The sequence below is a fragment of the Cygnus olor genome, chromosome 4 (assembly GCF_009769625.2).
Source record: "Cygnus olor isolate bCygOlo1 chromosome 4, bCygOlo1.pri.v2, whole genome shotgun sequence".
Classification (NCBI taxonomy): domain Eukaryota; kingdom Metazoa; phylum Chordata; class Aves; order Anseriformes; family Anatidae; genus Cygnus; species Cygnus olor.
In genome coordinates, this window is record NC_049172.1 from 29,914,917 (window position 1) to 29,929,882 (window position 14,966).

The window sequence follows — 14,966 nt, forward strand, 5'->3', positions numbered from 1 at the left end:
TCGTTCAGCAATATCTAAGGCCAGCTGAACGGCTTTCACTTCTGCAAACTGACTCGATTCACCTTCTCCCTCAGCAGCTTCTGCAACTCGTCGTGTAGGACTCCATACAGCAGCTTTCCATCTCCGATGCTTTCCCACAATACGACAGGACCCATCAGTGAACAGGGCATATTTCTTCTCATTTTCTGGTAGCTTGTTGTACAGTGGGGCTTCTTCAGCACGGACCACCTCCTCCTCTGACGATATCCCAAAGTACTTGCCTTCTGGCCAGTCCATAATCACTTCCAGGATTCCTGGGCGACTGGGGTTTCCTATTCGAGCCCGCTGAGTAATCAGTGCAACCCACTTGCTCCATGTAGCATCAGTTGCATGATGTGTAGAGGGGACCCTTCCTCTGAACATCCAACCCAGTACCGGCAGTCGGGGTGCCAGGAGGAGCTGCGCTTCAGTACCGACCACTTCCGAAGCAGATCGAACTCCCTCATATGCTGCCAATATCTCCTTTTCGGTTGGAGTATAGCGGGCCTCAGATCCTCGGTATCCCCGACTCCAAAACCCCAGGGGTCGACCTCGAGTTTCCCCAGGTTCTTTCTGCCAGAGGCTCCAGGTGGGGCCATTCTCCCCGGCTGCGGTGTAGAGCACATTCTTTACATCTGGTCCTGTTCGGACTGGCCCAAGGGCTACTGCATGAACTATTTCTTGTTTAATTTGTTCAAAGGCTTGTCGTTGCTCAGGGCCCCATTCAAAAGCATTCTTCTTACGAGTTACTTGGTAGAGCGGGTTTACAATCAGACTGTAATTTGGAATATGCATTCTCCAAAACCCCACGACACCTAGGAAAGTTTGTGTTTCCTTCTTGTTAGTTGGTGGAGACATAGCTGTTATTTTGTTGATCACATCCATTGGAATTTGACGACGTCCATCTTGCCATTTTATTCCTAAAAACTGGATCTCTCGTGCAGGTCCTTTAACTTTATTTTGTTTTATGGCAAAACCGGCCTTCAGAAGGATTTGGACCATTTTCTTCCCTTTCTCAAAAACTTCCTCTGCAGTGTCACCCCACACAATGATGTCATCGATGTACTGCAGGTGTTCAGGAGCCTCCCCCTGCTCCAGCGCAGACTGGATCAGACCATGGCAAATGGTAGGGCTATGTTTCCACCCCTGGGGCAGCCGATTCCAAGTATATTGGACTCCCCTCCAAGTGAAAGCAAACTGTGGCCTGCACTCTGCTGCTAGAGGGATGGAGAAAAATGCATTAGCAATATCAATTGTGGCATACCACTTGGCTGCCTTTGATTCCAGTTCGTACTGGAGTTCTAGCATGTCCGGCACTGCAGCACTCAGTGGTGGCGTGACTTCGTTCAGGCCACGATAGTCCACTGTTAGTCTCCACTCACCATTAGACTTTCGCACTGGCCATATGGGACTATTAAAAGGTGAATGGGTCTTGCTGATCACTCCTTGGCTCTCCAGTTGACGAATTAGCTCGTGGATGGGAATCAGGGAGTCTCGGTTGGTGCGATATTGCCGCCGGTGCACAGTTGTGGTAGCGATTGGCACTTGCTGTTCTTCAACCCTCAGCAACCCCACAACAGAAGGGTCCTCTGAGAGACCGGGCAAGGTAGACAACTGTTTAATGTCCTCTGTCTCTAAGGCAGCTATGCCAAAAGCCCAGCGGAACCCTTTTGGGTCCTTGAAATATCCTCTTCTAAGATAGTCTATGCCAAGGATGCACGGAGCATCCGGGCCAGTCACAATACGGTGCTTTTGCCACTCATTTCCGGTTAGACTCACTTCAGCTTCCAATACAGTTAACTGCTGGGATCCCCCTGTCACGCCATAAATACAGATGGGCTCTGGCCCTTTACAGCTGGATGGCATTAGAGTACATTGTGCACCGGTGTCTACTAGAGCCTTATACTTCTGTGCGTCAGACGTGCCAGGCCATCGAATCCACACAGTCCAATAAACTCGGTTGTCCCTTTCCTCCCCCTGGCTGGAGGCAGGGCCCCTCTAGTCCTGGTCAGAATCTTCACTTCTGTGTTTAAAAGACTGCCTGCTAGAAGTTGGAGCAGCAAACTTTTCAGAGAACCCCTTTCTCCCGATTGTTTTCTTTTGCAACTCACGTACCCGTGCCTCTAGAGTCTCAGTAGATTTTCCATCCCATTTTCTCATGTCCTCTCCATGGTCACGTAGGTAAAACCACAGGGTGGTGCGGGGTGTGTACCCACCATATTGTCTTCTTTGCATGGATGCACGTTTACCCCTAATAGCCGAGACGCTGGTTTGTACAGGTGGGGAAGAAAATACACTCTCTTTAAGTTGCTGGACCTCTTCAAAAAGTTTCTCCAAAGTATTCTCTTTTAGTTGGTGGCCACTGGTTTGTTCAGGTGGGGGGGAAGATAAATTCTCTTTAAGTTGGTGGAACTCTTCAGAGAGTTTCTCCACAGCCGAGACGCAGGCCTGTAGGGAAGAGGAGAGATTTCCTTCGTACTCCCGGAGTTGTTTAGCCATGTCACCCACTGTGGGATCTTCACCGTTTTTCCAGGTTATTATTGCCAATGTGCTGGCCCATGTTAATGGTGCATTCCGTACAAACTTCCGCCATATGGGTCGAGTACACTGGACTTCATCTGGATCTGTGGATGTTTGTGCATCGTTTAAGTCCTTATAAATTACTTCCCGTACGGCTAATTCCCTCAGGTACTGAATTCCCTTCTCCATGGTGGTCCACTTGACTGGTACACATACAAGTTCTTCCTTGTAGGGATACCTTCCCTTCACAGCTAACAGGAGACGCCTCCAGAGGCTGTGAGATCGTGCTCCATCTCCAATTGCTTTGTCAATGCTTGCATCTCTAGCAAGGGATCCCAACCGCTTGGCTTCCCTGCCCTCTAATTTCACACCATTGGCTCCAGTGTCCCAGCACCGGAGCAGCCAGGTGACAAGCTGTTCACCTATACAGCGACCAAAATCTTTTCGCACATCTCGTAGCTCACGCTGGTATAGGGTTCGGGTAGTTACTGTTGACTTACTGACATCCTCATCCTCATCTTCATCCTCCTGCACACTTGATGGCCCAGCCTCGTCTTCTCCAGACCCAGACTTAGCAGAAGACTTTCTGCGTTCTAAACGACCTGAGTCTCTATACCACTTTTTCACCTTTTCTACAGGGGCAACTTGCACTGCTACAGCTCGCCTCTCCGACCCAGCCACAGGGTCTGCCACAGGGGTTGGAGTACCCTCTGCAGGGTCAACTTGCACTGCTACAGTTCGTTTCTCCGACCCAGCCACAGGGTCTGCCACAGGGGTTGGAGTACCCTCTGCAGGGGCAACTTGCACTGCTACAGTTCGTTTCTCTGACCCAGCCACAGGGTCTGCCACAGGGGTTGGAGTACCCTCTGCAGGGGCAACTTGCACTGCTACAGTTCGTTTCTCTGACCCAGCCACAGGAGTGGGAATGGCTGCGGGAGCTGGAGCCGGGACGGCTGCGGGAGCTGGAACGGCTGCGGGAGCTGGAGCCGGGACAGCTGCGGGAGCTGGAGCCGGAACGGCTGCGGGAGCTGGAATGGCTGCGGGAGCTGGAGCCGGGACAGCTGCGGGAGCTGGAGCCGGAACCGCTGCGGGAGCTGGAATGGCTGCGGGATCTGGAGCCGGGACAGCTGCAGGAGCTGGAGCCGGAACGGCTGCGGGAGCTGGAGCCGGGACGGCTGCGGGAGCTGGAACGGCTGCGGGAGCTGGAGCCGGGACAGCTGCGGGAGCTGGAGCTGGAACGGCTGCGGGAGCTGGAGCCGGAACGGCTGCGGGAGCTGGAGCCGGGACGGCTGCGGGAGCTGGAACGGCTGCGGGAGCTGGAACGACTGCGGGAGCTGGAGCCGGGACAGCTGCGGGAGCTGGAGCTGGAACGGCTGCGGGAGCTGGATCTGGAGTGGCTGCAGGAGCCGGGACTGGAACGGCCGCAGGGTCTGTCACTAGGTTGATAGTAGCATCAATTGCAGCTCGATAGGCACAAGCCAGACCCCAGCACGCCACAGTGATTTGTGTCACTTTGGAACTGCCAGAGTCATGACACCTTTTTTTCAAGCATTCTACCAGTTTTTTAGGATTTTGCAGTTGTTCAGGGGTGAATGTCCAAAACACTGGAGGTGCCCACTGCCCTAGAAACCTGCCCATATCCTCCCACACTCCCTGCCACTCGCAAATATCCCGCCTCAAGACAGATCTCCGGATGAGATTCCTAAGTAGTTGTTTAACCTTAAACAAAACCTGAAGCGCATTCAGGAGACATAACAACAAGAACATGCTGGTCTGAGTATCCCAAGGATATTCAACATCTTGGAGAGCTACCGTAACTAGCTCGGGGGATAAGAGGGTGGTGAAGGAGGAAGGGAGAGTGAACAGGTAGGAAAAAATATCTTCCCCTGTCCCCTCCAGAGACTGACTCCCTGATGAAAAAAGGCAATAGGTGTAATTGCTAATAGTTTCTGAGATATGGTTTCCGAAGTATAGAGTCGACGACAGTGCTGAGTACAAATACCAGGTTAGAGTCATGACCAGATACTTCATCATTTCATAAGCCATCGTTACACCACACAGTACCATAACAATCTTAAACCAGGGCCCGGAAAGGGTAAACAGCACGACAGGGAGCACATACAGAAAGTAACTTGCTATAAAACTCAATTTGGGAAACAGGCACAGCAGACTTGAGATTAAGGCAATCAACATTGTGACTAGCAACTATTAAGCAGGTCGAATACTTATACCAATTTTAGTTTAACACACTCTGGTCAAATCTGTCGATATCTCAACCCTTCGAGCCCCACGTTGGGCGCCAAATGGGCTGTTGTGGTTTAGTCCGGCTGGCAGTCAAACACCACACAGCCGTTCGCTCACCCTCCCCCCTCCCTCTCCGGGATGGGGGAGAGAAACGGGAAAGTGAAGCCTGTGAGTTGAGATAAAGACAGTTTATTAAGACAGGGAAAAGAATAACAACAATAATAATAATAATAATAGTATTAATAGTAATAATGTGTACGAAATAAGTGATGCACAATGCAATTGCTCACCACCCGTTGACCGATGCCCAGCCTATCCCCGAGCAGCCGGCCACACCTCCACCCCGGCTAGCCACCCCTATATATTGTTCAGCATGACGTCAGATGGTATGGAATACCCCTTTGGCCAGTTTGGGTCAGCTGTCCTGGGTCTGTCCCCTCCCAGCTTCTGCTGCATCCCTAGCCTGCTCGCTAGCAGGACAGAGAGAGGCTGAAAAGTCCTTGGCTTGGTGTAAGCACTGCTCTACAACAATTAAAACATCAGCATGTTATCAGCGCTGTTCTCATCCTAATCCAAAACATAGCACCCTGCCAGCTACTAGGAGGAAAATTAACTCTGTCCTAACTGAAACCAGGACAGGAATATATCAAAGTCTTTAAGGTATATGTTAAAGGATATTTCTTTAACTTTTTTTTTTAATGTGGTGTTATGTGGAAAAAGTATACATGCAATAATGGGAAAGAAACATGAAAATATACATTTGAAGTACAAGAGAAACTCTGGTTAGAGAGTTCCACTACACCGCTCATTTTAGGACAAACCCATCAGTAAGCATTTTATAAGCAAGGTCTTCCACTGAAGGCCGTTCAGCACTTTATGAAAGATTTACAAAAAGCCTGCACAGTGACTGGCTGAAGAACATCCACAGAAATATGAAATTTGAGAGCAATGGCGTGACATGGTTTTAAGCAATTCCCGATGAACAGTTCTATAGGCAATAAAGTGCCACTGCACGGTGGACGTAGGACAACACAAAATATCACTTTTATGACATGCTTCCATTTTCTGAAATTGAAGAAACACGAACACTGATTCTTCAGCCTCTGAACATATGCCTCTCAGCACTTACTTGTAGACCCCTGCTTTCTAATCAAATAATGTAATAAAAACCCCTGTAATATTATGAAAGGTGTTCTGTTTCTTGTAACCTCATACTATTACTAGAAACATATCTTGTACCTGCTTACTAATGAAAAAATATAATAAACGTCATATTATAAAAATACAAGAAATACTATGCCTTAAGTCTTTCCCATTTTTCCTTATTCAAGATTAAAATTTTGAAGTTATATTGTACTAGAATAGCCTAGATTACAAACCCAGCATGCTTCAGCACCCTATCAAGTCATTAACATCTCATTTCACTAGTTTATGTAACTGTTTATTTTTCTATTAAACATCTGTAAATTTGTTTATGTTTTTAATAATATACTCAAATTTACAATATTTAATGACTAAAGGAAGAAATATTACTACTAATGGTGGGCATTCATCAGTGCGCTATTTATGTGCTATTTCAACATAATTCTCTCCCTAACCAAGGGAGGCATCAAGGAAAAGATTTTTATGGTTCAGTGATTTAAAACACAGCAGTCAATCTAAGTAATTACAGAATAATAAAGTAACTTCTATTGATTCTGCCTAAAGACATGATGCAGGCTGACATGTCCAGCACAGAGTTAAATTTAAAATAAAAGTTTAAGCTATGCACAGCTCAAATTAGGATGCGATTCCCATAGAAGCAGGATTTCCTTTATGTAGAGGTGAGATGGAAAACATTAAGAAGTATTGATGTTTTCTCTGCAAACTTCAGCGAGAGAAGAGTTAAGCGCTAAAACCAGATGAAAAAACCTTCCGACTTAAATTATGCAGTCTGTACGTAGTCACTTTATGCAAAAGTATCTCATGTATTTTAAATCTACTTATTTTCCTCAGTCAAATAGACACCTTTGTGTGAAACAGTGACTCAAAGCTCACAAAGACCTACTCCTAAAAGCATTTTTCGTCTTGATTACAACACAAGACACAACCCCCGTTCTGGAAATACTGCATTCGTGCAATCTGTTGAGCAGATTATTTATATACAAAGCCCACAGTAGAATCTCTCTAACAACAACAAGCAAAACAGCATTACGAGGACTTTTCAGGCAAGCTCCTCATACTTTTCCCGCACTCATAATTTGCTGCAGGTACTCCCCCATAAAACTGTTTGGAGGCTTAAACCAATGCAATGTGACCTGCTGGTCTCGGGGAGAGAGTGAGCAAGACATAGCGTGTGGGGGAACTTCATTTTGTTTCCTTTACAAAACACACAATGCCTGCCACTTAATGTACATCTCATAGCTCTCAGCAGCTAATCCTATGAGCGTTTAATGCATAGAACATAATTATCCTTTGCTTGAAGGACTCTTGGCTTCTGCACAGGCACAGAGGTGGTGAAATGTAAATGGGTATTTGGGGAATGGAGAAAAGCTCTCAGGGAAAACACTTTTCAAAGGAAAAGTATGAAATGCATCACTGACACACACCCATTCTTCTTTAACTTAACCTCATCTGTTGCAGAACCAGCTCTGTTGCTCTGTTAGTATTTGTTTTTTTTTTTTTTTTTTGGACAGCATTTGTGCAGCAGATCCAATATAGTGTTTTACATTCAAGCTTCTTTTTCAGGAAATTTGGCATAAGTACTGTTCCTTCAGCAAACACAAATGTATTGGCAACAACTCAATATTAAAAAAAAAAATGTATCAATGTATTTAAAGTGAGAGTGAACCAAGAATACAAAAGAAAAAATGCAGAATGGATTTGAACTAAAGCTTGAGGACATCGTTTTCAAAAGCTTTTCTCAGGTTCTTGAGATTTGGAGCACAAAGCATCATAACGTATTTATAATGAGCAGCAGCAACTCTGCAAGGTGAGAATTTTTTTATTTAGATCTTTATTCAGGAGTTTATTCACAAGTCTATCTCATTCAGAAAATACTTGGTAAAAGTGTAACTTCTTCAACTGGCAACAAAGGCTAATTGTGTACTTTTAAAATACCAACTCTGATGGTTGGAGTGGTCCCGCTGTGCAAGGATTCAATATCAAATGGCTGTTTCCCAGCTGTTTTGACTGCGGATATACATTTAAGTACAGACAACTCTTTGAGCATGGAGAAACGTGTCCTGCAAAACGTTTCAGTCATGTTGCCTCACCTAGAGTTAAGAGCAAAGCTGATTTTGCCAACACCACCACTGCTCAGGCACTGTGTGCGATTTTTAAATCCCCTTCACTGAGAAGATCTGTTGTTCCGTCTGCATCTTCAGCTTAATTTCTGCAAGACTTTTACTCTGCTGAAGCTGTCACCCAAACAGTGCAGCTGAAGCAAAGCTTTGCAGAATGGCGTACGTAGGATTTTGCCAGGCTTCCTCCCGTATTTTTCTTTAACAGCACTGGGTATTTTATATTGGCCAGTTTGTGCTGTTTCACAAAGCTTCTAAAGTTTACATCAGGTCCTATTTTTTGTCACCTTGAACAAGTGCTCAAATAGTAAAATGCAGAAACTCTACTCTTATGCCTGCAGACTTGCGGAGACATAGCACGCAACTCCTGGTGAGACAACCCAACCCACTGTCTCACCAAGCACTACTATTCCCAGAGCCTGTGCTGTGCAAAAAGACCGAATAAAACCAGGAAGGGAATTCCTACCATGGAAATAATGAAGACTGACAGCCAAAGAGGCCCTTGAGCTGCAATTACAGACCACTCTGAGGCACCTCAGTTTTCTTCTGAAATATCTCAATGGTGGCAGAATGTAAAACAAACCCAAAAAGTCACGAAAATCACAGTGTTCTATTTCTCTCCCTTGGCACAGTGAAGAAATACACTACTCTGACAGAAACCATACTGCTCTACAGGTAAAACTGAGGGGGAACCGTACACCCATGACCATCAGGCAAAATGCTCTGAATATTTTTCTGAACCCAAGCAGCCTAGCTAGTGGTTTAGCAGGAACACGTACGCAGGTTGTACAGCAGTATGTATCCTATTCTCAGGAACTCATACAAAGGTTTCTACTTCGCTGTGAACTCAGCTCAGCTACTGAATTTCAGCAAAAGCTCCCTGTTATTAAATAGCAATAGATGTGGAGGACAAAATTAATAAGCCCTAGCTTCGCAGAGATTTCTCTCCTGGGAATAATTGATTTCCATACTAATGTAATGCATGTTCCACTTGATGATACTTCTAAATACTTGCTCTTGTGGCTCTTTTGATTTTTAATATATTAACTTCTGCTGCTGAACTGGAAACAATATGGCCCACTTTCAGGAGTTTTGGAGATCTGTAATGGCAAATTTTGAACTCTTTGACCTGTTACAAGTAATTATGGGAGAGGAAGGAACAGCAAACATGGTTACAAACTTTGCTTCCACAGGAAATCAGAAAAAGATTTATGTCTAAGGATGGAAAAGCATGAAAAGTTCAAGAACGTTTTACGTGTACACATATGTTTACAGGAAATGTTAATTCAAACATTTTCAAACAAGATGTTTTAAATCCTGCAGAACATTTTAAATAAATGATGGGATGCTCAAGTACACCTTGTATACAGACTCATTTCAGGTTTCTTATGCAGCATTCTAAAAAGCACACGAGGGGCATACAAAAGAGCCATTACACCAGCAGAGGTAAAAACTGATGGCACCTGCTGCCGGATTTTATTTCCAGCTTTAAAGCACCACTCAGGATTGAAAATCACTACAGACAAGCAAAGAGTCTAGCCCAAAGCTAAGAACATCTATCTTGTGCACTTTTAAAATGGTTAAAGCAAAGACCTAGGATATGTGTACAACGTCAAGTGCTGAAGACTCCATCAGCAGGACTTTCTTACACCACGTGTTGCTTTTCTGTTTTATACCCAGTCACAAAGGAAACTTACAGATTAAGACCAAGCAGTAAATCTTTCTAAGTAGGGGAAAAAACAGAGAAGTTGATAAAGATGGAGATGCATCACAAGCATGCTGGCAAAGCCTGCTGGTAACAGGGCGCAATGAGGCACCATTGGTACAAAGGATGAACGGGACCCGTCCCTGAGAGCAGGATGACGCCTACCTGGAGCATGAGAGTACCAGCATAAGAAGATGCTAGACCATGTACTTTGAGAACAACAAAACAATCTGTGAACTTATTTGTCAGAAATGACTGAAAATAATTCCAGTATGTAGCTGACCGGAGGGTGACTGAACTGTGAGGGCGATGCAGCAGAAAAAGAGCCTGATGAGATGGGTGCATGCAGCACCCAGAAATGCAGGAGTCTGGGGCTCTTACCCAGGCCCCCCAAGAGACCTTAGCTGGAATACTGCACACATCCCCAGCTACATGTTTCCAACTTGAAGTCATATACTTTAAGAGATTCAGAGAACTATCAGAGTTATCAAAAGAGGAAAAAATAGTATTGAGAAAGTGTAAGAGGAGCTTTTAGCATGCCGTTATTTAGCCTGAGCTGAGAAAGGAAATCATCACTACCCAGAAACAGGAAGGACTCAAACGAAACATTTAGAGCAAGAGACAATACAGGTGCAAAAACTAATGAGCAGAAAGTTGAAAGCTGCTGCCTATTGAACCTCAGACTCTCAAAACCACGCTCAAGGGGAGCTGTGGCAGAGAAGGTTTTGAACTGAAGCTAGGCAAAGTTATGAATGCGCTGTGCAACAGCAGTGTGCAATGGCAGTGACCCAGAAAATCCCTTCCAGATCCATGTCACTCCTCCAAGCAGAAAAATCAGAGGCCAGCTTGGTTTGTCACACCTTCATTCAGAAACTGCCTAACCAAAGGAAGAAGAAAACCACAAAAGTCAACATGATTAACATTATAACATTTTAGATTTTTATTACTTGCAGCTTCTTAGTAAAGACAGCTGTATTCCGTATACTTGCAAAGGAAAGTATTTTTACGTAAACATGCAAAAACTGGAGATTTCCATTTATACACAGCTTTATCTCTATAAAATACTGAATTAATTGAAACACATTTGACAAAGTTGACCTAAGAATTTGGAATTATTATTATTATTGTTTAAAACTTAATGTCTGCATGCATATCAATGCCACCTTTTGAGTTTTATCTACATGATTATCTTTGCTTTACAATATGGATCATGAGAATATTTTTTTTCCTAATATAATTTTGCTTTTCACTAACTTAGGCAATAGGAGAGAAACATACATAATTCTTCCACTAATGTCCATGTACAAATAAGAAACCATGTCCTGAGACTACTTGTTTTGCATGTGCTTGCTCTACAATAGTTTCCTGTTTTCCTCATCTGACAAAGATTCCCAGTTTCACAAAGATTCCCCCAAAGTAACTGAGGGATTGCAATATTATAAGATATGTATCTCAATGCACAAGTGGGCAAAGTAACTGTTAAGCCCTTTTTTTTTTAATAAGAATATTATGTGGCACTCTTTAATATAAAGCAGCAATGTATGTGCCTATACTCACATTTTTGAGATTCCTAATCACACAATAGTGAGCACTATAAAACAATGATTCGAACCAAAATTTAAAAATTGTTTGAAAAAAGGAGACAATTTTGCTTATGGGTACTAGCTTATTTTTAAAATAAGATGATTTTTAAAAGAAAGGTTGCTTAAGAACATATTAGAGAGAATACCCCTGAGATTAAGGTAAGGTTTCATATTTGCATTATGAAGGTAACACTTGTTACCTTCTTGTGTCACTGTTTTTCTGATAACGTAAAAATAGCACAGCAGCAAGACAACTCAGATTATTTTTAAATGGCAAGTTTTCCCCTTTATACATGGCCAATGCTGCAAAATCCTAACAATGTTTTTACTCTGCCAATGTTTTTTTTTTTAATGCTGTGCTCATTGACTCGGCAAATAACTTTATTACTTATTTTATGAATTTTGAAATTGAAACAGTATTTATGCCATGGCAATACAATGGCAGAGAATGCTGCTGTAATACCCCCAGCCTTGCTTACATTTTCTCTCGTATGGTACCCAAAAAAAATAATGCAGTTTTTTCACCCTGACACAAACTTTTAAGACTGTATGTGGTATCATGCAGTCCTAACTACCCTACAGTTTCTGTTCTGTTGCACAGAACAAGATTCCAGCTTCTTTGAACGACAGTGAACATTTAGGAATTTGGACAAAAGACCTCCTTGTGTATGATGATCGTAGGGAAAGGGAACCAAAAATAAAGGACCACTTTTCTTCTTTTCTGGAGAGTCTTTAGGTGAGTGCAAAGGTGTTCCCAAAGGTGTTCCACTCCATTCAGGAGCCCCGTGCAGCAGTAGCTGTGCAGAGCCACTTGCATTTATTTACACAACTCGATAGAGACCCATCTTTTACATTAAGAGTACTTTCCACTGAATTTTGAAACAACTGGCAGAGCTTTTATTTATAGTCAAAGTGTTATTCAAAACAGTAATATCAAATGTTAAGTTCAATTAGCCCAGCCTTGTTTTCACCCAATGCTTCCAATGTCCACAACAACCCACTCACGAGATAATGGTTTCCCTACTGGCTTATACAACACAGCAAAACAAGAAGGAGTTTTATGGTGTCTGCGAAAACCAAGACTGCTTTAGAGCAAGGAGACAGTCAATTTAAGCATCGTGTTATTCCACCCAAAATGCTGATGTTCAGAGGTGGCTTCCAGAAATATATTCATTTGTGTCTGTACAGGCGTGCATACAAAGTTTAAATCAGCCTTTGTATTCCTTCCTTAGGTAAACAGTACACTAAAAAAACAATCCATGTAGAAACTTATTTCATGGTATCAGTTGAATATATATTTCATTGCTGCCTATTTAGGAAGAGACATTTTAAATCGGATTGCCAAGCTGCAGAAAAATAAGAGAACACACAAATCATCCGGAAATACTAGGACTGAAGGCCATTCTGCAAATACAGTTAGTAACTTTAATCTTTTTTCTCCCATTTATCAGAAGATAAGCTATAAAGACCCTGGATGTGTGCATGTACATCACCTGTTTCATTAGGTCACCTTGTAATAACCAGAGAATTGGAGAGTCAAATCCTAACCACTGATTTCTGACAGTGCCAGCATGGTCTTGGCTACAACACCTCACATTACCGGAGACGAAGGAGGTTACTCTTTCATAACCGTGGTAGATGTTTTAGTCATTTACTATATTAACCATGTTATCTTTGCATGCTTAACTGAATAAAACCCCAGCTGAAACATCAAACCTCCACTTAAAAAAAAAATCCTATTACTCTAACTCAGGAATTCCTAAATTTAGTTTTCCCTGAGCACCATCATCACAGAAGGATTAGAAATGTGCAATACTAATGGAAGTGGCAGGTGTAGGAGTGACATTTATCTGTCTAAACAACCTCTTCCTTCAGCAGGAAGAGGCAGATAACTAGATTTTCTGTACACTACTGCTGACATGAACTCCACAGTTCATGAAACTGTGTTTTAGTATCCATTTATTTAGGAATACCAGCTGCATGCTGGAACCTTAGAAACTCTGCTAAACTGAGTTATCTGAAATCCTTTGCTCTGAAGTGCGAGAAATCTCTCAACTCCCCACGAAACTAAAAAGGTAATAGAGTAAATGTTAGTAACTAAAGGAACCTATTCTTTTGGAATCGAGCAAGACTGAACAGGACAGAAACCCCCCGAGTCAGACAACAAAAAATGTTTGTTGAAGTCATACACCAGCAGGCAAGGAGATGTATACATACCATACGGACTTTTACAGTTATTAACAGAAACTAACACTGTTTTCATTTTAGCTTGTGTTTTATTCTGCTCCTACTGTTGTCAAAGCTTTACTTTTTAGCAAAAATTAAAAAAAAAAAAAAATCAGTGGGCCATCATTTCCAGACAGAGTTAATTATTCAAATTACACTTCACAAACATTCCTAAATCCATAAATTCATTTTCCTTTTCCTCATGGTTCCTTAAAAGTGAAGAAAAAAAAAAAAAAATCTTTCTCCATTATTCAACAATCTTTCAACGAAAGATCCTCTATATTCAACTTCTTATTCAAAGGCCAAAAAATCAGATGATAATCCACTGGTGATGTGAGTCAAAACTGAAAATACAAACACACCAGGAAGGCATCCGGCTCCTTCCTGAGCAACCTGGAATAGCAGAGAGCTAATGCCTGCCAAGTATTTGGAAGGTTTTTTATTTTCTAGCTCATTATCAGGAGTAAATTAAGATTTAGAGGTCAAGCTGCACCCTGATCAGGGAAGAAACAGAGACAGACACAGTACGATGAAAGTTTTGAGGTACTTTTAGCTGCTTATGTGTAATTTTAAAATAATAACAATAATCAAGAGCACAGAAAACCTACTTGGGTTAAAATGAGGAGAGGGCTGATGCGTCCACAAGCCTAGGATATAGTTAACTAAATATAATTCCCACAGTTTGGTTTACATTTCCCAAAATCTAGAATGATTATTACTTTCAACCAAAACCAAATGCATCCAGCTTTCGGGTACGATGCTTTCCACCACCCCAATTTCAAACCATTGAGATCCCACTCCCAGGATTAAATTGACATTCCAGTACCCTTGCCACGTTCTCCCCTTCTGCCATGCCCTTGCAGAACATCCCACGGCAGCCCTTCCCGACACTTGTGCAACTCCTACAGCATTCAGGAGGTTGGCAGGTGTGCAGCAGTGGCAGGAATTTAGGAAACAATGCTATGGATGGAGCCCTGAGAACACAATCCAGCTCCCATTTTCTTGGCTCTGCAGGACTAACAGCAGCACAGAACAGTAAAAGCCTATTTTTAACTATAAAGCAAGCCAACACGACTAAATACACAAAGGCAGCAGACCTACAGAATAGCACGACGTCATTTTCATGAAATCATTCTTCACGGAAGGGGAAAAAAAGCTTTAATCCATTTTTCTTACTTGCAAAGTCACAGTTTGGAGTCAAGCTGTAAGCTAATAAATCCTACCCAGTCAGTGTCCAAATGACCCAGTGCACAGCGCCTGTGCTTGTCAGAGAGCAAGCTGACAGACTCCTCAGATGAAACGAGGCAATATTTATAGAGCAAGTGAAAGAAATCACAGATTGAGAAGTGTGAGCACAAGCACTGCTTATGGTCTGGGTTTCCAACGTGC

General features: G+C 43.0%; 1 protein-coding gene across 8 annotated transcripts in view; it reads right to left on the bottom strand.

Moving 5' to 3' along the window:
* Positions 1-14,966, bottom strand: part of RAPGEF2 (Rap guanine nucleotide exchange factor 2) — a 190,790-nt gene that overhangs the window by 52,671 nt on the left and 123,153 nt on the right. The gene's annotated exons all lie outside the window — the stretch shown is intronic.